Below are 8,804 nucleotides of genomic sequence, written 5' to 3'. Positions count from 1 at the left end.
GCATTAATTATTCAACTTTTTTATTTTGCAAAATATAATTTGCTTTATCGCATAAACAAATCTCTATTTATTGAATGTTCTTGAATAAAAAAGCAAAAAGCAAATATTGCAAAATGAAATCAATTCTAATACCTAAATAATTTACAAATATCAGTCTACTGATTGATGATTATCATATATATGTAGCCTACTGCATGATAATGTATTTGAAGACTCATCTCAACATTATCTTCTTCATATAACTTTCATTTTAGAAGTTGGGAATATTTTACTAAACAAATACTAATACATCCAATTACCGAGTATTTACAGTTATAGTAATGATATTTGCTGCATCTTTTATTGGAACTGAATTAACACAACCCCATCAATTTAAATATGTTATCCTTTATGACCAGTGCCCCAAACAGGCAGCCCCCAAAATATAAAAATTATAAAATTAAAAAAAAAATGTTATAACAATAAAAAAAAACGGCAGCTACATGAGGAGAAGCATAAAGAGAAAAAGCAGCAAGAGCAGCAGCAACAAAAAAATTGAAAATAAAATAAAATTATGAAAACCCAAAAAATTATATAAACTAAAAAAATTACCCTACATAATAATAAAAACAAAAAAATGCAAAAAGGGGAGCAGCAGCAAAGAAAAAAAAAACGAAAAAAAAGCAGCAGCAGCAAGAGGAGAAGTAGAAGTGGCTGAGGCAGCAGCAAAAAAAAAAAAAAAAAAATTAAAAACAAAAAAATCCACAAATAGATGCAGCAGCAGCAGCAAGAGGAGAAGTGACTGAGGCAGCAGCAAAAAAAAAAAAAAAAAAATTAAAAACAAAAATTTAAAAAAAAAAAAAAAGAGGCAGCAAGAGGAGAAGGAGAAGGGGTAGAAGTGGCTGAGGCAGCGGCAACATAAAAAGAAAAAGAAAGAAAAAAAAAGAATATAAACAAAAAAATCCCCCCCCCAAAAGAGGCAGCAAGAGGAGAAGTGGCTGAGGTATCAGCAACATATAATAAAAAAAGCACCAGCAGCAGCAGCAGCAGCAAAAAAAAAAAATTAAAAAAAAAAATCCCCCAAAAAGAGGCAACAGCAGCAGCAAGAGGAGAAGGAGAAGAAGGAGAAGTGGCTTAGGCAGCGGCAACATTAAAAAAGAAAAAAAAATTTCCATGAAATAGAAAGAAAAAGAAGCAGCAGCAGCAAGGGGAGAACGACAACGAGGAGAAATGGCTGAGGCAACAACCCCAAAAAAATAAATAAATAAAAAAAATTGAAAAAAAATAAAAAACAAAGAAATATAAAAAAAAGGGGCAGCAGCAGCGGCAAGAGGACAATAAGAAGGGGGAGACGTGGCTGAAAAAAAAAAAAAAGGAAAACTAGGAGGAGAAGAAATGCCTGGCGCAGCAGCCAAAATAAAGAGAAAAGAGGTTAAAAAAGGAAATAAATAAGTAAAACAGAAAAAATTCCAAAAAAGAGGAAGCAGCAGCAACAAGAGAAGAGAAGGATGAGGAGTAGCTGCAGAACAAAAAATATAAAATCTAAAAAAAAAGTATAAAAACTACTAAGTCCAAAAGACATGAAAAAATATAGATCCAATAAAAACTATAAAAAAAGGCAGCAGCAACAGCAGGAGGAGAAGGAGGAGAAAAAGGAGCAGCTGCAGGAAGATGGAGAAAAAGAGGGAGGTTTTTAGATGGACATATCCTTTGATGCAGGTGGTACAAGTCCTGCTTTATAGGATAAGGACTGGGCTAAATTGAAAGGATCAAGTAGTTAGACCATGGAAGATGGAGAAAAAAAAGGAAGGATTTTAGATGGATATATCCTTTGATGCATCATAGGATAAGGAATGGGCTAAATTGAAAGGATCAAGTGGTAGGACCATGGAAGATGGAGAAAAAAAGGAAGGATTTTAGATGGATATATCCTTTGATGCAGGTGGTACAAGTCCTGCATCATAGGATAAAGAATGGGCTAAATTGAAAGGATCAAGTGGTTGGACCATGGAAGATGGAGAAAAAAAAGGAAGGATTTTAGATGGATATATCCTTTGATGCAGGTGGTACAAGTCCTGCATCATTGGATAAGGAATGGGCTAAATTGAAAGGATCAAGTGGTTGGACCATGGAAGATGGAGAAAAAAAAGGGAGGATTTTAGATGGATATATCCTTTGATGCAGGTGGTACAAGTCCTGCATCATAGGATAAGGAATGGGCTAAATTGAAAGGATCAAGTGGTTGGACCATGGAAGATGGAGAAAAAAATGGAAGGTTTTAGATGGATATATCCTTTGATGCAATTGGTACAAGTCCTGCATCTCAGGATAAGGAATGGGCTAAATTGAAAGGATCAAGTGGTTGGACCATGGAAGATGGAGAAAAAAAAGGAAGGTCTTAGATGGATATATCCTTTGATGCAGGTGGTACAAGTCCTGCATCATTGGATAAGGAATGAGCTAAATTGAAAGAATCAAGTGGTTAGACCAAGGAAGATGGAGAAAAAAAGGAAGGTTTTAGATTGACATATCCTTTGATGCAGGTGGTACAAGTCCTTCATCATAGGATAAGGAATGAGCTAAATTGAAAGAATCAATTGGTTGGACCATGGAAGATGGAGAAAAAAAGGAAGGTTTTTGATGGATATATCCTTTGATGCAGGCGGTACAAGTCCTGCATCATAGGATAAGGAATAGGCTAAATTGAAAGGATCAAGTGGTTGGACCATGGAAGATGGAGAAAAAAAGGAAGATTTTAGATTGACATATCCTTTGATGCAGGTGGTACAAGTCCTTCATCATAGGATAAGGAATGAGCTAAATTGAAAGAATCAATTGGTTGGACCATGGAAGATGGAGAAAAAAAGGAAGGTTTTAGATTGACATATCCTTTGATGCAGGTGGTACATGTCCTTCATCATAGGATAAGGAATGAGCTAAATTGAAAGAATCAATTGGTTGGACCATGGAAGATGGAGAAAAAAAGGAAGGTTTTAGATGGACATATCCTTTGATGCAGGTGGTACAAGTCCTTCATCATAGGATAAGGAATGAGCTAAATTGAAAGAATCAATTGGTTGGACCATGGAAGATGGAGAAAAAAAGGAAGGTTTTAGATGGACATATCCTTTGATGCAATTGGTAAAAGTCCTGCAGCTCATGATAAGGAATGGGCTAAATTGAAAGGATCAATTGGTTGGACCAGGGAAGATGGAGAAAAAAGGAAGGTTTTAGAAGGATATATCCTTTGATGCAATTGGTAAAAGTCCTGCATCTCATGATAAGGAATGGGCTAAATTGAAAGGATCAATTGGTTGGACCAGGGAAGATGGAGAAAAAAGGAAGGTCTTAGATGGATATATCCTTTGATATAAGTGGTACAAGTTCTGCATTATAGGATAAGGAATGGACTAAATTGAAAGGACCAAGTGGTTGGACCATGGAAGATGGAGAAAAAAAAGGAAGGTCTTAGATGGATAAATCCTTTGATGCAGGTGGTACCAGTCCTGCATCTCATGATAAGGAATGAGCTAAATTGAAAGAATCAAGTGGTTGGACCATGGAAGATGGAAAAAAAGGAAGGTTTGAGAAGGACATATCCTTTGATGTAGGTGGTACAAGTCCTGCATTATAGGATAAGGAATGGACTAATTTGAAAGGACCAAGTGGTTGGACCATGGAAGATGGAGAAAAAAAAGGAAGGTCTTAGATGGATATATCCTTTGATGCAGGTGGTACAAGTCCTGCATCATTGGATAAGGAATGAGCTAAATTGAAAGAATCAAGTGGTTGGACCATGGAAGATGGAGAAAAAAAGGAAGGTTTTTGATGGATATATCCTTTGATGCAGGTGGTACAAGTCTTGCATCATAGGATAAGGAATAGGCTAAATTGAAAGGATCAAGTGGTTGGACCATGGAAGATGGAGAAAAAAATGGAAGGTTTTAGATGGATATATCCTTTGATGCAAGCGGTACAAGTCCTGCATCATAGGATAAGAAATAGGCTAAATTGAAAAGATCAAGTGGTTGGACCATGGAAGATGGAGAAAAAAATGGAAGGTTTTAGATGGATATATCCTTTGATGCAATTGATACAAGTCTTGCATCTCAGGATAAGGAATGAGCTAAATTGAAAGAACCAAGTGGTTGGACCATGGAAGATGTAGAAAAAAAAGGAAGGTCTTAGATGGATATATCCTTTGATGCAGGTGGTACAAGTCCTGCATCATTGGATAAGGAATGAGCTAAATTGAAAGAATCAAGTGGTTGGACCATGGAAGATGGAGAAAAAAAGGAAGGTTTTAGATGGACATATCCTTTGATGCAGGTGGTACAAGTCCTTCATCATAGGATAAGGAATGAGCTAAATTGAAAGAATCAATTGGTTGGACCATGGAAGATGGAGAAAAAAAGGAAGGTTTTAGATGGACATATCCTTTGATGTAGGTGGTACAAGTCCTGCATTATAGGATAAGGAAAGGACTAAATTGAAAGGACCAAGTGGTTGGACCATGGAAGATGGAGAAAAAACGGAAGGTTTTTGATGGATATATCCTTTGATGCAAGCGGTACAAGTCCTGCATCATAGGATAAGGAATAGGCTAAATTGAAAAGATCAAGTGGTTGGACCATGGAAGATGGAGAAAAAAATGGAAGGTTTTAGATGGATATATCCTTTGATGCAGGTAGTACAAGTCCTGAATTATAGGATAAGGAATGGGGTAAATTGAAAGGATCAAGTGGTTGGACTAGGGAAGATGGAGAAAAAAAGGAAGGTTTTTAGATGGGTATATCCTTTGATGCAGGTGGTACAAGTCCTGAATTATAGGATAAGGAATGGCCTAAATTGAAAGTATCAGGTGGTTGGACCAGGGAAGACGGAGAAAAAGGAAGGTTTTAGAAGAATATATCCTTTGATGCAGGTGGTACAAGTCCTGCATCATAGGATAAGGAATGGACTAAATTGAAAGGATCAAGTGGTTGGACCAGGGAAGATGGAGAAAAAAGGAAGGTTTCAGAAGAATATATCCTTTGATGCAGGTGGTACAAGTCCTGCATCATAGGATAAGGAATGGACTAAATTGAAAGGATCAAGTGGTTAGACCAGGGAAGATGGAGAAAAAAGGAAGGTTTTAGATGGATATATCCTTTGATGCAGGTGGTACAAGTCCTGCATCATAGGATAAGGAATGGACTAAATTGAAAGGATCAAGTGGTTGGACTAGGGAAGATGGAGAAAAAAAGGAAGGTTTTTAGATGGATATATCCTTTGATGCAGGTGGTACAAGTCCTGAATTATAGGATAAGGAATGGCCTAAATTGAAAGTATCAGGTGGTTGGACCAGGGAAGACGGAGAAAAAGGAAGGTTTTAGAAGAATATATCCTTTGATGCAGGTGGTACAAGTCCTGAATCATAGGATAAAGAATGGACTAAATTGAAAGGATCAAGTGGTTAGACCAGGGAATATGGAGAAAAAAGGAAGGTTTTAGAAGAATATATCCTTTGATGCAGTTGGTACAAGTCCTGCATCATAGGATAAGGAATGGACTAAATTGAAAGGATCAAGTGGTTAGACCAGGGAAGATGGAGAAAAAAGGAAGGTTTTAGATGGATATATCCTTTGATGCAGGTGGTACAAGTCCTGAATTATAGGATAAGGAATGAGCTAAATTTAAAGGATCAAGTGGTTGGACCATGGAAGATGGAGAAAAAAGGAAGGTTTTAGATGGATATATCCTTTGATGCAGGTGGTACAAGTCCTGAATTATAGGATAAGGAATGAGCTAAATTGAAAAGATCAAGTGGTTGGACCATGGAAGATGGAGAAAAAAAAGGAAGGTTTTAGATGGATATATCCTTTGATGCAGTTGGTACAAGTCCTGCATCATAGGATAAGGAATGGACTAAATTGAAAGGATCAAGTGGTTGGACTAGGGAAGATGGAGAAAAAAAGGAAGGTTTTTAGATGGATATATCCTTTGATTCAGGTGGTACAAGTCCTGAATTATAGGATAAGGAATGGGCTAAATTGAAAGTATCAGGTGGTTGGACCAGGGAAGATGGAGAAAAAAAGGAAGGTTTTAGAAGAATATATCCTTTGATGCAGGTGGTACAAGTCCTGCATCACAGGATAAGGAATGGACTAAATTGAAAGGATCAACTGGTTAGTCCAGGGAAGATGGAAAAAAAAAGAAGGTTTTAGATGGATATATCCTTTGATGTAGGTGGTACAAGTCTTGAATTATAGGATAAGGAATGAGCTAAAGTGAAAGGATCAAGTGGTTAGACCATGGAAGATGGAGAAAAAAAGGAAGGTTTTAGATGGACATATCCTTTGATGCAGTTGGTACAAGTCCTGCATCATAGGATAAGGAATGGACTAAATTGAAAGGATCAAGTGGTAGGACCAGGGAAGATGGAGAAAAAAAGGAAGGTTTTTAGATGGATATATCCTTTGAAGCAGGTGGTACAAGTCCTGCATCATAGGATAAGGAATGGGCTAAGGTGAAAGGATCAAGTGTTGGACCATGGAAAGTGGAGAAAAAAAGGAAGGTTTTAGATGGACATATCCTTTGATGCAGTTGGTACAAGTCCTGCATCATAGGATAAGGAATGGACTAAATTGAAAGGATCAAGTGGTAGGACAAGGGAAGATGGAGAAAAAAAGGAAGGTTTTTAGATGGATATATCTTTTGATGCAGGTGGTACAAGTCGTGCATCATAGGATAAGGAATGGGCTAAACTGAAAGGATCATGTGGTTGGACCATGAAAGATGGAGAAGAAAAAGGAAAGTTTTAGATGGATATATCCTTTGATGCAGGTGGTACAAGTCCTGCATCATAGGATAAGGAATGGGCTGAACTGAAGGGATCACGTGGTTGGACCATGAAATATGGAGAAGAAAAAGGAAGATTTTAGAAGGATATATCCTTTGATGCAGGTGGTACAAGTCTTGAATTATAGGATAAAGAATGGACTAAATTGAAAGGATCAAGTGGTAGGACAAGGGAAGATGAAAAAAAAAGGAACGTTTTTAGATGGATATATCCTTTGATGCAGGTGGTAAAAGTCTTGCATCATAGGATAAGGAATGAGCTAAACTGAAAGGATCACGTGGTTGGACCATGAAATATGGAGAAGAAAAATGAAGGTTTTAGAAGGATATATCCTTTGATGCAGGTGATACAAGTCCTGCATCACAGGATAAGGAATGGGCTACATTGGAAGGATCAAGTGGTAGGACAATGCAAGATGGAGAAAAAATGGAAGGTTTTTAGATGGACATATCCTTTGATGCAGGTGGTACAAGTATTACATCATAGGATAAGGAATGGATTAAATTGAAAGGATCAAGTGGTTGGACCATGGAAGATGGAGAAAAAAAGGACGGTTTTTAGGTGGACAGATTCTTTGATGCAATTTCTTTCACCTGTAAATGTTCTTAACTTCTATTTTAATTTCTTTCACCTGTAAATGTTCTTAACTTCTATTTTAGAAATAATGATACTTTAGATACTAAGATCTATAGATTAGGCAGATGCTTTAAAATCGTCAAACAAAATGTTTACTTTATATTATCACCTGTAATATAAATTCAAGTTGTAAACATAAGAATTCCAATGAATTGTTTCCAGAAAATTTTACGAAATTTTCAATTCTCGATTCCGATTCCCGAGTACTCGACCCATCACACACACACACACACACACACACACACACACACACACACATATATATATATATATATATATATATATATATATAAATATAAATACATATATACATACATCATACATATACCAAGGCACTTCCCCCAATTTTGAGGGATAGCCGACATCAACAATGAAACAAAACAAAAAGGCGACCTCTACTCTACGTTCCTCCCAGCCTGACAAGGGACTCAATCGAGTTCAGCTGGTACTGCTAGGGTGCCACAGCCCACCCTCCCCCGTTATCCACACACACACACACATATATATATATATATATATATATATATATATATATATATATATATATATATATATATATGTATGTATAATATATATATATATATATATATATATATATATATATATATATATTATAAATTTTATGTGTGTATTATGATATCTGTCATTCTCCTTTTCTAGACTTTCCATTGTGTCCAGGCAACCATTTCAATCTAAATATAAGTATGCAATAAAATATACATAGTACTTACATCTACACATAACAAGGACACGAACAGCCTTAAGCAATAAAACATTAAATCAACAAAATATTAAGGATAACTCAAACTAAGAAAAGATGAACTAAACTTACATCAATGGTTTCAAAAATTGATATTATTTTGAAATTTTCAAAATCCACGGTCTAGGTATTACAGGATGCTATCATCATATGGGTTGTTGTGACCTGATTGGTAACGTCTCTGTCTGGTGTTTGCCAGACGGGGGTTCGAGTCCCGCTCAGACTCGTTAGTGCCATTAGTGTCTGCAACCTTACCATCCTTGTGAGCTAAGGTTGGGGGGTTTGGGGGAGCCTATAGGTCTATCTGCTGAGTCATCAGCAGCCTCTGCCAGCCCCTCCCTGGTCCTAGCTTGGGTGGAGATGAAGCTTGGGCGCTGATCATATAATATATGGTCAGTCTCTAGGGCATTGTCCTGATCGATAGGGCAATGTCACTGTCCCTTGCCTCTGCCATTCATGAGCGACCTTTAAACTTTTTTAAAGTCTTTAAAATCCACAGTCTAGGGATATACTTAAACTGTGGTAGACACCCCAAAGAGATGCCCATGTAGGTTGCACTGCAGGTACAGTTGGGTTCATTAATTCCGG

At 36.9% G+C, this 8,804-nt stretch overlaps 1 long non-coding RNA gene across 1 annotated transcript in view; it reads right to left on the bottom strand.

The window, feature by feature from the left end:
• LOC137624379 (uncharacterized) overlaps window positions 1–8,804 on the bottom strand; it is a 129,563-nt gene that overhangs the window by 26,133 nt on the left and 94,626 nt on the right. The window lies entirely within an intron of this gene.

This window comes from Palaemon carinicauda, chromosome 31 (assembly GCF_036898095.1).
Source record: "Palaemon carinicauda isolate YSFRI2023 chromosome 31, ASM3689809v2, whole genome shotgun sequence".
Lineage (NCBI taxonomy): Eukaryota > Metazoa > Arthropoda > Malacostraca > Decapoda > Palaemonidae > Palaemon > Palaemon carinicauda.
This window is presented reverse-complemented; position numbering and strand designations above follow the sequence as displayed.